The 17,583-nt window shown below is 36.1% G+C and overlaps 1 long non-coding RNA gene across 1 annotated transcript; it reads right to left on the bottom strand.

Annotated features, from left to right (window-relative positions):
• Positions 1–7,548: 7,548 nt before the first annotated feature.
• LOC109792141 (uncharacterized) lies at positions 7,549–8,448 on the bottom strand. The gene is made up of 2 exons (XR_002239083.2): positions 8,023–8,448; positions 7,549–7,710 (listed from the first exon to the last, which is right to left on the bottom strand). It is a non-coding gene; the product is annotated as an uncharacterized LOC109792141 (long non-coding RNA).
• Positions 8,449–17,583: the final 9,135 nt, after the last annotated feature.

Genomic DNA, 17,583 nt, shown 5'->3' with positions numbered 1-17,583 from the left:
GATGTTTTTGTTTGATTCTGGAGCTTCTCACTCCTTTATCTCTTATGCTTGTGCTGCTATGCTGGGTGTGCCAGTGTGTGATTTGGGGTTGAGACTGCTAGTGTCGACGCCCGCTTCTACTTCGGTAGTTGCTTATAAGCTGTGTGTTGGTTGTCCGATTGTTGTGAATAAGAAGAGGTATAAGGTGAACTTGATCTGTTTGCCTTTGGTGGATATTGACATAATCTTAGGGATGGATTGGTTGTCTGCCAATCGCATTCTTATAGATTGTGCCAATAGGCAGTTGATCTTTTCTCAGGTGGAGGAGGAGCTGTTGATTTCAGTTGGCCAAGCTGAATCATCGCTGAGGGATGGAGTAGAGTGTTGTCTTCTACTTGCTGCTTTGAGTGTGGAGACTGAGAGGGTCATTGCTGAGATAGATGTGGTGAGGGATTTTGCTGAGGTGTTCCCTGATGAGATGCCTGGGTTGCCTCCTACTAGGGAGATGGAGTTTAGCATTGACTTGGTTCCAGGTGAGGGGCCAGTGTCAGTGGCTCCCTATAGGATGGCTCCAGCTGAGTTGGTTGAGCTGAAAGGTCAGTTGGAGGACCTGTTGGAGAAGCAGTTGGTGCGACCGAGTGTTTCGCCGTGGGGTGCTCCCGTGCTGTTGGTGAAGAAGAAGGATGGAGGTAGTCGACTGTGTGTTGATTACCGGCAGTTGAACAAGTTGACCATTAAGAACAAATATCCACTTCCCCGGATAGATGACTTAATGGATCAACTGAAGGGAGCATCGGTTTTCTCGAAGATTGACTTGAGGTCAGGTTATCACCAGATCAGGGTGAAGGAGGGTGACATACCGAAGACTACTTTTAGGACTAGGTATGGTCACTACAAGTATGTTGTGATGCCGTTTGGTGTGACCAACGCCCCGACAGTGTTCATGGATTACATGAACAGGATCTTCTGGCCCTTCTTGGATAAATTTGTGGTGGTGTTCATTGATGACATCCTGATTTATTCAAGGAACCTGGAGGAGCATGGAGAGCATTTGCGGTCGGTGCTGGAGATTTTGAAGGCGAAGCAGCTATGCGCTAAGCTTTCAAAATGTGAGTTTTGGTTGGATGAAGTGAAGTTCTTGGGACATGTGATCTCAGCTGAAGGGATTGCTGTTGATCCGGCTAAGGTGGAGTCGGTGTTGCAGTGGGAGCGTCCAAGGACTGTCACTGATATTCAGAGTTTTGTGGGTTTAGCGAGTTACTATCGAAAGTTCATTGAGGGATTCTCCAAGTTAGTAGCACCTCTAACCTAGTTGACAAGGAAGGAGCAACCGTTCATTTGGACAGATGTCTGTGAGCGGAGTTTTGATGAGTTGAAGAGGAGGTTGACTACTTCTCCTGTGCTGGTGTTGCCCGACTCTGGTGAACCTTTTGATGTGTATTGTGATGCTTCTCACCAGGGTTTGGGGTGCATGATGATGCAAAACAGGAAAGTAGTGGCATATGCTTCAAGGCAACTGAAGAACCATGAGAGGAACTATCCTACTCATGACTTGGAGTTAGCAGCAGTTGTGTTTGCCTTGAAGATATGGAGGCATTACCTATATGGTGCTCGGTTCAGCATCTTCAGTGATCATAAGAGTCTGAAGTACCTGTTTGATCATAAGGAGTTGAACATGAGGCAGAGGCGGTGGATGGAGTTTCTGAAGGATTATGACTTCTAGTTGATGTATCATCCTGGGAAGGCCAATGTTGTGGCAGATGCGCTGAGTAGGAAATCCATCCACATGTCTAGTATGATGGTGAAAGAGCTGGAGCTGCTGGAGGAGTTCAGAGATCTGAACCTCTGTGTGGAGTTAGCTTAGGATCACATTAGTTGTGGGATGATTACCATAACTAGTGAGTTCTTGAGACAGGTTGGACAGAAGCAGTTACAAGATGTTGAGCTGGTGAAGCTTCTTGGGTTTTTGGGTATTGAAAAGGCTGTTGGTTTTGAGCTGGGCGGAGATGGAATCTTAAGGTTTAAGGGCAGAATTTGCCTACCTCATGATGATGAGTTGAAGAGAGCTATGTTGGAGGAAGGCCACAAGAGCAGACTTAGCATACATCCGGGTATGACTAAGATGTACCAAGACCTCAAGAAGACTTTCTGGTGGTCTGGTATGAAGAGGGAGATAACTGAATATGTGGCGGCCTGTCTGACTTTTCAGAAGGCGAAGGTGGAGCATTAGAAGCCGGGTGGTTTGATGCAGCAAATGGAGATTCCGGAATGGAAGTGGGATAATATAACTATGGACTTCATTGTGGGATTGCCTAGGTCGGCTAGGAATAGTGATGCTATTTGGGTGATTGTTGATCGGTTGACCAAGTGTGCACATTTCTTGCCTGTCAACATCAAGTGGTCCTTGGAGAAGCTGACACAGTTGTATATGAGGGAAATAGTACGGTTGCACGGGGTGCCTTCCAGTATTATTTCAGATAGAGATCCGAGGTTCACTTCCAGATTTTGGCAGAGTCTACATCAAGCCTTAGGCACGAAGCTGAAGCTGAGTTCTGCTTATCATCCGCAAACGAATGGTCAGTCAGAGAGGACAATCCAATCCTGGAAGATTTGCTGAGGGCTTGTGTGCTAGACCACTTGGGAAGCTGGGAGGAAGTCCTACCGCTGGTGGAGTTTACTTACAATAATAGCTTTCATGCTAGTATTGGGATGGCGCCGTTTGAAGCCTTGTATGGCAGGAGATGTAGGACTCCTCTGTGCTAGTATCAAGATGGTTAGTCAATGGTTGTGGGGCCGGAGCTAATCGTACAGAATACTGAGAAGGTGAAGCTAATTCAGGAGAGGATGAAGACTGCTCAGAGTTGATAGACCATGGGCCAAGGGTCCAGTTACTAGAGCTATGGCTAGAAGAATTCAAGAAGAGTTGGACCTCTTGAAGACTAGTGGGCTTTTCAAGCCCAAGGTATTCTTCACTTGGACCACTCAATCATAAAGAGAAAGCCTAGTTCTACTTGTGTATATTGTATAGTTTATACATAGTTTCTTGTATAGGTTATTTTTGTCTTTGTATTTGTGAGGCAGTTTACTTGCTTTTTCTAGTGTTTGTATATTGATTTTTGGGTAGGCTACTTGGAGAGTTTAACTCCATTTAACCTCCCTAGTTGATACATTCATTTTGTATTTTTTCAGTAGGGAAAAAGGGGGTGACATTTAGCAAAGCTAGGGAATGTGTTTAGAAATTGGGCCTGAGTTGGGCCTAGGCAAAATTTTACATATTAGACTCATTTTACTCCTAATTTTTCGTAGATTTGATTTAGCTAGGTCTCATCATCATTTGATGAACCTAACTAAACCAAATCAACAATTTTTTAAATAATTCAAAGGAGAAAATGAAGCCATGGCCGCCTAGCTCACTTACTTCTCCTTGGCCGAAATTTCTAAGCTACACCTCTTGGTTTTTGAAGCTTCTCCTCCAAGTTTCTAAACCTTGGTAGGTTTGGCTGACCTTACCATGGTTCTTAAGTGAACCATGGTCAAGGTTAGCTTCTCCTACAAGTTTTAGAAACCATGGATGGTTAGCTACACCTTACCATGGTTCCTAGTGAACCATGGTTAAGGTTAGCTTCTCCTAGAAGCTACCTCTCCCTATATATTTGTGAATCTCTCTCTTGTAATCACTTTTGGACATTTATGAGAAAAAGAATTCAGAATTCTCTCTCATTTTCAAGAGTCAAATTCGTGAGAAACTTTCTCCTAAGTTTTCTCTCTAGGTTCCTTACCTAGAAGCTTGGTTCCTCAAGCTTCTTCACCTCTCCAAGAAGTGATCGAACCTCCTCAAGGTGCCTCTCCTCCATTGGAGTTTACTTCATGGAGCTTCAAGTGCAGATTTGAAGATTTGCCTCAAGAGTATTTCGGTCCTTGCATGGAAAGCTTGGATGAACATCAATCTTCACCAAGTGCTTCCATCAAGAGTAGGCAGAAATCATATGATGATAAAAGGTGAAAGCCTTTGGAGTTTGCTGAAGGGGAGCATGTGTTTCTGAAGGTGACCTCGACCTCGGGTGTGGGTAGAGCGCTGAAGGTAAGGAAGTTAACACCTAGGTTTGTTGGTCCCTATCAGATCATACAGCATGTGGGTCCGGTTGCTTATCGATTGGCCTTGCCACCATCTCTTTCAAACCTACACGATGTATTCCATGTATCCCAGCTAAGGAAGTATGTACATGACCCTGGTCATGTGATGGAGCTGGATGATGTGCGGGTGAAGGAGAATCTGATGTTTGAGAAGTCGCCGGTAACTGTAGTTGATCATAAGCTGAAGGAGCTGAGGGGCAAGTCCATTGCTCTGGTGAAGGTGTTGTGGGATGCAGCTACTGGTGAGGCTACTTGGGAGGTGGAGCAGCAGTGCAAGGAGCGATACCCATTTCTTTTCCCAAGTAAGTCTATTTTCGGGGACGAAAACTCCTGTTGTTGGGGAGGTTGTGAGACTCGTGGCTTTTCTCTTCTTCCCTCTCAACTCTCAAGTCTTAGCTCTCACTCACTCAAACTCTCTCATTCACTCTTTTCTTTCCTCTCAAATTCTCACTTTGCTGATTCACTCTCATTGATTGGATTTAAGGTGCTGAGTAGGTGTTGGGTCTAGCTGAGCCGTGCGGAGCTTCTCTTCGAGCTTCTTCTTCTTCTTCATTGTCTTCTTTTTCTTCCCGGAGCTCGAATTCTTCGTACCGAGGTAAGGGAAGCTAGGATTCATGCCGGTTGTGTGAAATGAGTTTAGTAACTCATGGATGGTTTGATGATTGGATGATTTTGGCTGAGATTGAAGAAATTGGAGTTTTCGAGGTTGGGTGAAAATTTGGGGATTTTTCCTTGTTAATGGTTGCATGCTAAAAATTAGATGTTTTTATTGATGTTTGATGAAAATGTGGCATTTTGGCTGGTTTGTATGTGCTGGAAATGTGAATTTTTGCAGGATTTGGGCATGATTTTCGAAAGTTTGAGGGTTGCTGCTGGGTATCCTGCCGGCGCCGTTCTTCGCGCCGGGCGCGTGACCACCAGGGGCCTCCATTTAGGCAAGCCTGCCGAGCGCAAAGTTGTGTGCGCCGGGCGAGCTTGAGAATGTGAGCCTTTGGATGGCCCACGCCGGGCGTGGCTTGGATCGCGCCGGGCGTGATATCAGTGTGTAACATGTTTTTGGATTCTGGTGCCGCGCCGAGCGCGACCATGTCGCACTGGGCGTGGGGACTCCTTGGGAGTCTCTGCCAAGGGGGCGTCGGGCACAATTGGTATTGCACCGGGCGTGAGACCTTGGGAGGTCTCTACCTTCCCTGCGCCGAGCGCGTGTTTGGGCACGCTGGGCGCGTGAGACTCCTCAGAGTCTCTTCCTGGGGTTGCGTTGGGCGCAATTGGTATTGCGCCAGGCGCGTTTGAGCCTTGGGCTCTCTGATTGGTCTACGTCGGGCGCGAGTACTCTTGTGCCTGGCGCACTGTCCCTGGTGCTCTCTGGTTGTGCCACGCCGGGCGCGACCAGGAGTGCGCCGGGCGCGGGTGTGAGGGTTATTTATGTGTTGTTAAATGCGGATTAATGTTGATATATGCTGAGCTGAGATGTTTTCGATGTATGGTATTGAGTTGAATGATGATATTGTTGTGCTGTAAGTTGTTTAAGTTGGGCTATATATTATTTGAGCTGTGTTGTATGCTGATATATGCTAAATTGTTGTGTTGTGTTGTATGCTGATATAAGTTGTTGTAGGCTGTAAGGCTGAGCTATTGTAGGCCGTAAGGCTGAGCTGTTATTGGTCGTAAGGCTGAGCTGTTGTAGGAGATCTCCGAGCTGATATGCGTGACGATGCATTATGTGTTTACTGCTGTTATTGTTGAATGATGTATGCTGTTATATATTATATGCTGAGGTTGCTGAACTAGCTAGATGATATGCCGTTAGCTGTAGCTGTCATATAATTCTTGTAATTATATATGTATGTTGATTTTTTTCACTAGCTTACCTTTTGTTGTTTCCATGTGGTTTGGACTGCAATGATCATACTATGTATGGGAGCAGAGCAAGGTTAGGTTGGTATTCTGAAGTGGGTCTGCAGCTGGCAGATAGAGTTTTATTCTTTGATGTTTTGATGTTTTGGTTGTGTTTAGCTACTTAGTGTAGCCTTAGTTGGATGTATTTTATATATTCTGTTTTTAGCCCAGATTGGACCTTGTGTATATATTTCTAGTTGTTTATATATATATACTTGATCTTTTCTGTGTGGCACTGTGGTGTTATGCTGTGTGTAGTGATCAAGCGGGTCATTACACATATGAAGATTAAAATAAACATTAAATAATAAGGTTAATATAATTCATTCAATTATATCTCTGATCACACTCATTGCTAATTGATTATGAGAAATATCTATTAAACGTTAGTTTGACATTAATCTTAATATAAAAAATGACAAATATTAAGACTTTAATTATTTTTAAAATAAATTTATTAAATTATTCATTAATTAGCCTTAATTATTTATAAATTAATTATAGGTTTGATTTGTACCTTTTTTCAAGAATTTCTTTTTTGTTTAAAAATCTGCATATGAAGATTAAATGTTAGTTAGAAATATTAATCCTAATAGAATTCATTCAATTATGTATGTCTGATTATATATTGATGCTAATTGATTATCTATTAAATGTTAGTTTGAAGTTAATCTTAACATGAAAAATTGCAAATATTTTGGCTGTTATGAGTATTTTTGTATTTTTGTTTAAAAGCATCTTATTAATCAATTCAAGTTAACAGTCTCTTCTTCCTACAAATTAAAGTGGACAAATATAAAATTTTTATTAACAAATATTTTATTCTTTATTTACCGCCGCATAATAGTCATTATTTTCACTACTATATACATTTAAAATATTAATCATAATATATTTTTCCATACATCAATTATAAATTTAAATTTGAATGTCCAATTATATTAAATAAAAATAATAATTATTTCACGATTATATGTATTTAATAACTTGATCACATTTCTTATATATTTCAAATTTTGCATGAAAAATTATTTGCATGCTTAATTGAGGTAATTAAATTAATTAAATGTTAATAAAATTATTTTACAATTAATAAGAAATGTTTGAATTCTAAAATTTTTTTTTTTTTGAAAACCGTGAACTCAAACTATATGATTTTGCGCAGAAAATATTTCTAAAAGACTATCTTACTTTTAATAATATATAGACATAAATGAATATAAATATGCATATCTAAATATAGATGTGATAAATATCACCAAAGTTAGATAAAATTGAAAGACACATAATCAAGTTTTTATTTATTGGACTAACCTAAAGGCCAGTCCTTTGTATCACAACACTACAAGATTATTGCAACTTCAAACGGGATAAACAGTTAAACACGCTTCTTATTCAGCCAAACCACACGAAATCCCAAGGCAAAATATAGAGGTGATAGCAGCAAGTTTTAACACAGGATCATAGTGTTAAAAAGTTGTGGCACCATCAACTTATTAAGACTACATATTTGTCCCCTGGATGGGATCGATAGAATCCAGATAAATATAATTATCATTCCTCAGCAATTACGCTTATATGGAAGAGTACACTTTGGTGGTGGTACTGGTAGGCAACTACTATACGGTTTACCAGGATCACATTTAATGACTGGATGATTAGGATCCGAAGGATCCCCAATCTTATCCCTCACTGCTGCTGCATAATATACACCATGCATATATATCATTAATAATAATGTTCACAAATATCTCAAGCAACAAGATTCGATGCATGCATATGATACTTCCATATATATGGACAAATATAAAAAAGCTTAAATAAAAGAGCCAAATTATTACAAATTAATTTGTGTTGCTGCCTTTCATGATCATTAGAGTTTGGTAGGTTTCTAGTTGTGATTTTCAAAACAAACACAAACGTGGTTCATTGTTACATCAAGCTTTCTTGATGGAAAACAAGTTTAGTATATACGAACATGGGCATGAGAATTGTTGTAGTTAGTGTTACCTTCTTTCAGTTGTCGAGCTAGAGTTGAACTGGGATGGAAGAAAATAGAGGCCAAGAGTAAGAATGCAATAAGAATTGCCTTCATGGTTGGGAAATATTTAATGCTTTGTAGATTAAATTCAATTTCCTTATGCATGGATGTAAGAATGCTATAATGTATTTATAGACTAAAAAATGAAGTGGGGTGGAGAGAGAAAACTATTACTAGTCACATTTTTTTGTCTAAATGTGGAAGACTTGCTTTGGAACTTGCTGACTGGTTGCAGGAGTAATTAATTAAACGTCAAAAATGACTCTTATCTTCTGCCCATTGACTAGACTTTACAGGATATACACAATTTTAGGGCATTTACTGGAAATGCAAACATTTATCTAGGAAAATAAAATTCATTGAGAGAAAAAAGTATACTCCCCTACCCTCTATTAAAGTAAAATAAAAAATGATTTTAAGTATATTAAAAAAATTATTTATTTACATTAAATTTCATTACTTGTATAATATTTTTTCTAAATTATTTTTATTATTATAAAAAAAGAAAGTAGTACTATTGAAATGTCAAACCCTAAATTTGATGAATATTGTTTTAAAAAATATTATTAAATAAAATAATAAAAGTAGTTGAAATATATATAAACTTAACAAAAAAAAATTATGTATTCTTTTTATTCTTAGATAGAGAACAAGAAGAGTACATCTTTCTATTTTTTATCGAATTTCGAGATCTAAAAAGTCTTTATCGCGTTGCTTTCACGCACCCTATTGTATCCTTCATCGCATTGACGAAGTCGCTTGCAAAATAGAACTTCCCTTGTTCTCTCATTTTGGGCAAATCCTTTGGTACGCGTTCACTTAGAGGGCCACGGTACATTTGTCCAGCGATATATGGACAACTAAACTCTAATAAGATAAATATTAAAGGAAAACTTGTAGAATAGGTAATATTAAATATCAATTAAAACTTTTTTTTTATGAAAATATAAGTAAAAAATTAGAAATAATGATGGAAAAAATTGACAAAAACTATAATATTAATTTTAGAAATAGTAAATAAAATTGCCGATTCTACATGTAATACTATTAATAAAGAATTAAAAGAAATTAATAATATAAAACAAACATTAGAAAATATTAATCACGAGAAAGATAAAACCAAAATGATAAAATAAATAAAATACATGAAGTATTAAAACAATTAGAAGATCTCCTAAAAAATAAAAAATGTAATCGATGTACAAAAAAATTGAATTAGAAAAAATAATTATATCTAAAACAAAAGAAATCATAAAAATAAAATCATAAATGAGTTTAATAAAACCTAATTCATTATTGTTGGAACTCGAAAAAACTCTGATCTAGTTCACAGATGGTTAATTTGGACCTCCTGTTTGAAAATCTCGTCAGCTTGAAAATATTCGAAGACCGGACTGATCCTCTGTCTGATGGTTTTAAAAAAAGAATTTGAAGGAGTCGCCACTGACATTTTACACAAAATATCGAAAAAAAGGTTTTTGAAAACGTCGATTTTGGTCTTCATAGTAGAGTCGAGTTCGGGGGTCGATTACGTGTAAGAAAGGTATTAGGCACCCCACAACGCCCTAGCTTGGTACCCTATGACAAATTTGGCATAATAACGACGTAATTAATTTTCTATCCCTTTCATTTTATTATACATACAACAACTTACATTATCCCTAATTTACAACAGGCGTATTACTATATTATCTATATGGTGTCCAATCTATTGCATGTAAGTAGAGCTATAAATAAAACAAATAAAGAAAGGGAAAGAGGAAGAGCAAGAGTTTAGAACCTCCAAAACAAGCTTTTATAAAATTCTTCACAAACTTGTATAAGGACACTTTTTGGCAGTCTTTCGTTCTACAAAGATCTCATTATCACTTAGAAATTTTAGAAATGGGAGAAGAATTTTGTCTGTCTACCATGTACTGGAGAATGAGCCTTGGGCACATTTTTATAGGCATCTAGGGAAGGAGAACGACCGTTTCCAACATTGGAATGGTCATTCCAAACCTTAATTTTACATAGGATTAGGATTTTGGGAACGACCATTCTGGATTGTAATTTTTACATTAAAAATTCTATTGGGAACGACTGTTCTGAGTTTAAATTAGAGTTTTGGCTCTTTTTGTGCAAAAATGTCTTTCAGGCTTGTCGGGCTCCGTCTTGGCCCGCTTCCGTGCCTCCCTTGATCCTCCAGGACCACTCTTCTTGCTTCAAAAGTCTCCCAACACTTATAGGAATAGCCCAGACAAATTCTGGTGTCTACAACTGCCCCTATTTACTTGTCCTTTGGGTAGCAAGTCCCTACGATTGCATTTTCCAAAGGCAAGTAAAGATGTAGACGTTTTGTCCGAGTCTCCAACTTCTTGTCTCTATGAGGATGAGTGGGGGTGAGTATCCTTTTGCCGCTTCTCTAGGCCAATATAGGTGCTGATGCTTGGTAGGATTTGCTGATGTTTTGCGGTTGAGCGAATGAGTTCGAGATTCTCCAAGCTTGCTAGGGCGTGAGTTCATCTTTTGCGAGCTTCTCCAAGCTTGGTGAATAATCTTGGCTAGCCTCTCTAGGCTTGAGGGTGAGTATTCTTTGCACAACCCTTCTAGGCCTTAGGGTAAGTATTCTTTGCATAGCCTCTCTAGGCCTTAGGGTGAGTATTCTTTGCACAACCTCTCCAGGCCTTAAGGGTGAGTGTTCTATGCACAACCTCTCCAGGCCTTAAGGGTGAGTATTCTTTGCACAGTCTCTCCAAGCCTTAGGGTGAGTATTCCTTGTGAGTATATGAAGCCACAAGGAAACTCGAAAGCTCAAGTCTCCCTGTTCCAAAAAAAATATGGTAGACAATAACATTTGAGGATCAAGAACATGTAAATCAAATTTGGCTAACTGAACAAAATCAAATATACCAGTATCAACCTAGATAGACTTCATAAAGCCCTCGACGCGTTCAAGCCATTGAAGGTTTGGTTAACTAGGTGCCCCCATGACTGATGCGACATTCAGTCGTTTAGGCGAGTTTTGGTGTTTATTAAGATAAACCAGTTTTTCAAATGAATCCGGTTGGATTCACAAATGTCTTATACTTGAGTATTGACATTTGAGGGCAGTGATCTGGAAGCCATCCCAGTGGAGGTTAGTCCAATGATTGACTTCTACATTAGGTACCTCAACCGGATGAGGAAGTAGCTACCGACGATCTAGCCAAGGAACTCTATATAGGACCATACCTTGTAATCAAATAGGTAATTTAGTTAAACCAATGATTTGGCCCTCTATTTACTGCTTTATATCTAAAACAAGCAGCTACTTGTTGTAAGCAAGCGTATGCAGGGGTCAGTTAGTCACACAGTTTATTACTTGTGCTAGTGTCTTTGACGAGGTCAGGATTCCTTAAGATTGTCTATCTTTAATAGGAGGGAAAGCTCTAAATATCTTAGTAATGTCAGCAAAAAGGGATAAATCTATGTTAGGTGAATAAACAAAAGCAAAGGAAGAAGCATCCTCCGGAAACAAATTATTGGTATACTTCTTTTTGTTCTGACCATAAAAGGGACCCAAAAAAGCATGAGAAAAACCCTCTTGAGTGGAGAAAGGTATAAGTACCTAAGACTGGTAGATTTTGAGGTTCGCTTCCTCCATACCAGGAATAGGAACGAAAAGGACACTACCTCCAACCAAAGTGGAGATAGCAACATTCTCCATTAAGAAAGGAAGGTTAGGTGTAGGGTAAGCAGAAACACGAGTAGGAGAGAGATTAGGGGCAACAACAAAAGTAGGAGTATAGCATAGGTAATGGATGCAAGAGAAAGTACGAGGGTTGAAGATGAAGAAGGTTGAAGACAAAGAGAAAATTTTATTGAGGCGATAAAAGACAAAGTTTCAAAGTAAAAAATGCTTAAATAAGGCATAAATATGGGCCCTGAATAAGATTAGGCCCCTAGTTAAAATCCAAAGATTTAAAATTTTAATTCATATTCAAAGGTATCTGAGCTGAAAAAGTGATTACCTGTCCTAGAAAAGCGTAATCGATGCCATCAAAATTATTGAAGGGAGAGAAGAATCAGTGATTTGATTTGATTTGTGTTAGAAGCATTTAATGAATATAGATAGTGACACCTTTAGGGTTTCATTGAAAATAGTCCAAGCACATTTGTACTTATAAAAAAATTTGCTCTCCTACACCTCGAGGCAAATATTATTTAGTGGGCATTTGTTGGGGGTAAAATTTTGAAGTACTCGGAGTATTCTCAAGGGGCCGATCGATAATCGAAGAAGACAAGTTACAAATAGTTCAGATAAGGGACACATGTATCATAAAACACGGGTCAGTTAAAATATCACACGTGGAGTCTATATACAATATATAATCTGCCTTTCTATATAAATGATCTTGAAAGATAATTTTGATAGTCAAACAAGCGGATATGAACGGTTTAGGGAAGTTACCCATGCTGCGTAAACAACGAAACGATTACATGTCACATGGGTCCAATGCACAATAACCGTCTCTCAAAATAATGTCTGAAGGCCTCGAAGGAATTATTTGATAATCGAAAAGTTTAGGAGGCAATTGTGAAAGGTTAATAATAGTTGGGAATAGTTACCCACGTTACATAATGCAAAGCGTTATATATCACACATTGAAGTAGTGTGAAATAACCTCCCTCCCCTGACTTTCTATAAATAAATGAGGTAGGCTCATTTGAAGGGGGCAAAAGTTTAATACTTATATGCTCACACGCACCCGTTGCCTTCGACTATGGCTTCTGTGCATGAAACAAGTCAATATGATTTCTCGACCATTCTTCTTTTCTTTTCTAGGGTAGTTTTATAATAGTCTATTTTAGCGTAGTGTAGTATTTCCATTCCTTCTCAAAATATCATGCTCTGTAATTCACGAACTCTCTAAAGTAAAGGATATGGTTATTGTGTTTAATGCATGCATTGTTCATTTAATTTACTTGAGTATTTACATACATGATTCTTGTTTCATGGTAACTATTGAAGAATATCTAGATTTCTTTGCATGTTATATTACATAAAATTGGATCTCAACTAGTTGGGTTTTATTTTTTATTTTTGTATCTTGTGTATGAGATTCACTCTTGGAAACCTTGTTGCATGTAAAGAATGTACAAGACTGAAATACGTGAGAAATTCTACTTGCCAAACATACCTAAATTGAAAACTTTTCTTCTTCAAATAAAAAGAATTCATAAATGAAAATCACTGCAAACACTTACTAAATATTCATTAATCAATAGAAGATTTGTAAGAATTTCCTCAAGAATGTGTCTAATATTTTTATGTAAAATTCGTAAGAAATATTAGTAGTGTATGTCAATAAAATTTAACGATCAATTAAAACAATTATAAAATTCATGATGTTTATTCATATGGAACAAACTTCTAGGATTAATTAAGGTGAAATTAATGTTTATGATTTCTATCAATAAGAGATAAAGTTTAAAAAGATTAAATATTACCCTTTAAATAATCGATTTTTCTAATGTGTGCCCTGGGACACATTTTAACAATGATTAAAATCTACTATCCAATATCTCTTTTTAATACATTTATTATGTGAGAGAGTACACAGTAATAAATAGCATTAAGTCTATAGTTTTTAAAACTAATTTGATACCATTTTTAACTCTACCCTTCCGCTTTTTTTCACTCCCAATTAAAATGATAATGAAATAGATCTTAATAATTTTTTACTTAAAGTATTAGACATTATTTTATGTCTTTTTAAACTTTGTTATGTTTTTATTATTGTTGGTTTTTCTATTATTGTTGTTGTGAGGTATGTTTCAAATTATATTGATGTTATAATACAATGTAATATGTTCTTCATTTTCTAGTATTATACCGGTGTTTATGAATAATTTTATAAAAATTACTTTTTTGTTTTGATTAAAATAAAAATTTAAAATTAAAAAACAATAAATAACATGTACAAAAATTAAAATAAAATTGATTTAAATATATTTTTAATTTTTAAAATTTAAAAAATATTTATTTTAATTCTCATATTCAAATTTTAATTTTATTAAAAAATTATTAAATATTATCTTATAATATTTTATTTATTAATATAAATATTATTAAATTAGCAATAATAAAAATATAACAAAGTTAAAAATTATAAAATAATATTAATACTTTAAGTGAAACATTATTAAAATCTATTTCATTATAGTTTTAATTGGAAGTGAAAAAAGTAAATAAAAAAGTAGGATTAAAAATGATATTAAATTAATTTTAAAAATTATAATAATTATTATTTATTACTATTTACTCTTTTATATAATAAATATATTAAAAAAAGACATTAAATAATAGATTTTAATCAATGTTAAAGTGTGTCCTAAGACACATATTAAAAAAAAGTTAATTATTTATATACGATTAGTGTAAAACTTTTTATACTGATAATTAATTATATCTTTTAAATTATTTTATTTTATTTTTATTTTATTAAATAAATAAATGATATGACACTATTAAAAAACTGTTAAATAATAATCCAAACATGAAAACTATCATTCCAAACTTTAAAAACTGGGTACCAAATATTCAAACCAGACTGACGAATTTCTTTGTGCGAGGTTTCACATTGTTCAATTCAATTTTGGCTTGTTGTGTTGCTGTTCGTGTCATTCTCGCATGTTGTGCTGCTTCGATTCTCGCGTCGTTAATTCTCGCATGTTGTGCAACTTCGATTCTCACGTGTTGTTAGCTTCGTTGCTGTGTGTTGTTGTTCATGCCACTTCGAATTTTGAATGGAATTAGATAACTAAGTTAGTTTTTTGTAAACTATATTTAAAAGGGAGCATAAGCAAGTATTATACAAATATACTTTAGACAAATATATTATATATACTAAATTAAATTATATTTTATTTTTACTAATATACTTTACTGTTATGTATTTAACTTAAATAAAACTATATAATACGCTTATAAGTTAAAATTAATATTAATTTATTTGATTCAATCAACCTATAATTAAATTAAACTATAAATATTACATTAAGTATTACAATTTTTTAAAAAAAATTTAAAATATGATACAAATTTTATTATAATTATAGATATGAAATATAAATAATTATTTTGAGCCTTTCAAAGTTAGTTGTATGATTGACGTAGACAATTGGTCATTTCTATGTAGAGTCTTCAATCAATGTAAAAACAATAAATTCTATGTTAGTTGTGACCTTCTTTGTAACACCCCAATTTTCAAAAATTATATGAAGGTCCAAAAGTCTAATAAGGGTGATTTAGTAGCCGTTTCCAAACTGGAACGGGCCGTTTCCAAATTACTAAAAAGGCTTATAAACTCTAGTTAGGAACGGGCCGTTTCCAACTGGAACGGGGCGTTCTAAATTACTAAAAAGGCTTGTAATCTTAGTTGGGAACGGATCGTTCTGGTTTAAGAACAGGTCGTTCCAAACATGGCCGTTATGTGTTAAAATGCAACCCCATAACGGGCCGTTCTAGATTGAGAACGGGTCGTTCTGGATGTTAAATTTTACACATGACGAATGAGTCCAGAACGGGCTGTTCCGAATTTGAAACGGGTTGTTCCGACCACTCCTAATACCTATAAATAGAACGCTTTAGCACTCCCAAAAACACACTTTTCACTTCTGACTTCTTTTCTTCTACACTCTCTTCTTTTCTTCTACACTCTCTAAAGACCGAGGGAAACTCAGAGGAGGAGACCAACCAGATCCTGCTCTAGTTTTAGCTACTGCTTATCAAGGTACGGGGGAAAAAGGGAGATTTATGTGTAGAGTTACATGAGGGAATGGGTGGAGAAGAGTTCCTGTGGAATTTTTAATAATTTTATAATTGTTTATGTTTGGAGAATTATTGGTATTATGAGATTCTGTATGTGTTTAAGATTAAGAATATGTAAATAATTTGTAAAAATGATGATCCGGGAGAGAGAACGAAATTGTAGAAAAGTGCCTGTGAGTTGGGTTTTGGAGAAATTGGTGGTTTTACTGTTTAAGTTAAGATTCTATTAAATTGGTAATTCAGTTGAGTATTATATTAATTTATGAATGTTATTGTTATATTATATGATAAAAATTGATGATCTAAATGTGGATTCATGGTGAATTGCTTGAGGGCTATGTGAACCATTTTTTTGTGTGTGGACTTATCTATATTGTGTATGTGATGCAAAATTGACTTATGGACTGTGGTGTGATGTCTTGGAACAAATGTATACATATTGTATTTACCGTTTTAGTATTGAATTGATAGCATGATGTGACGAATGATATGTTATGGCTTAATTGTTCAATTAATTATGATGTGAGTATGTTGGCATGAAATGAGATGTTGTATTGAATGTAAATGTGATGTGATTGTGGTTCCTCACACTAATGACCAGGGATGGGACGACCCTTGGGTAAGTGATGCTACAAGGACGGCGTGACCTTGGCATAGTGTGGGATGTGTGAGACAATTAACACGTATCACTTATGTCAGATGTGACGTGGCCTTGACATTGTGTTAATTGTAAGATTTGTGTGGATTATGAATGTGAGTATGATTGTGGTTCCTCACACTAATGACCAGGGATGGCACGACCCTTGGGTAAGTGATGCTACAAGGACGACGTGACCTTGACATAGTGTGAGATGTGTGAGACAATTAACACGTATCACTTATGTCAGATGTGGCGTGACCTTGGCATAATGTTAATTGTAAGATTTGTGTGGATTATGAATGTGAATATGATTGTGGTTCCTCACACTAATGACCAGGGATGGCACAACCCTTGGGTAAGTGATGCTACAAGGATGACGTGACCTTGGCATAATGTGGGATGTGTGAGACAATTAACACGTATCACTTATGTCAGATGTGGCGTGGCCTTGACATAGTGTTAATTGCAAGATTTGTGATGGATTGGTGTGATTGTGAATTGTGACATGAAGATGATGCATGATTGATAGAGTTAGGATATATTGAAATGCTTGTAAATATTTCATTAAGTAATGATTTATGATGAGATTATGTTATGAATTTTCCTTGTGTGCTTTATATATAGATGTTTTCTTTTCTCACCATACAATTTGTGGATGTTTTAGGTGAGGAAGATTCGGCTATGAGTGGCATCTAGAATGCCAACAGTTGAATTGTGGGTATGCTCTGATATTGTGACATCGGGGCAGAGAATTTCTAGGACATGGATTTTTATATGGATATGGAGTTGTATTTATTATTTTGAAAACAATTTGTAAGTTCTTAGGTTTTATTTTCCAAGTTTTATTTTCAATTATTTTGGATATTGAAGAACAGTTATAAAGATTTTATGTGAACCCTTTTTACCAATGTTGAAAATATTTATTCGTTAGTTTTAATTATATTATTATAATATATGTGTTGAGGGTAGTAAGGGTGTCACATTCTTCGATGTAGAATTCATTCATTTCTATGTTGGTTATTAAGGTTAGAACAACATAAAGTTCTTCGTTTTTTTTTAAATTTTATTTGTTTTTGGCTTAAACCTGAGATCCAC

This window comes from Cajanus cajan, chromosome 4, assembly GCF_000230855.2.
Source record: "Cajanus cajan strain Asha chromosome 4, NIPB_CcT2T_4, whole genome shotgun sequence".
In the NCBI taxonomy this organism is placed as follows: Eukaryota; Viridiplantae; Streptophyta; class Magnoliopsida; order Fabales; family Fabaceae; genus Cajanus; species Cajanus cajan.
Note: the sequence above shows the minus strand (reverse complement) of the source record. Positions and strands in the feature narration are given on the sequence as shown.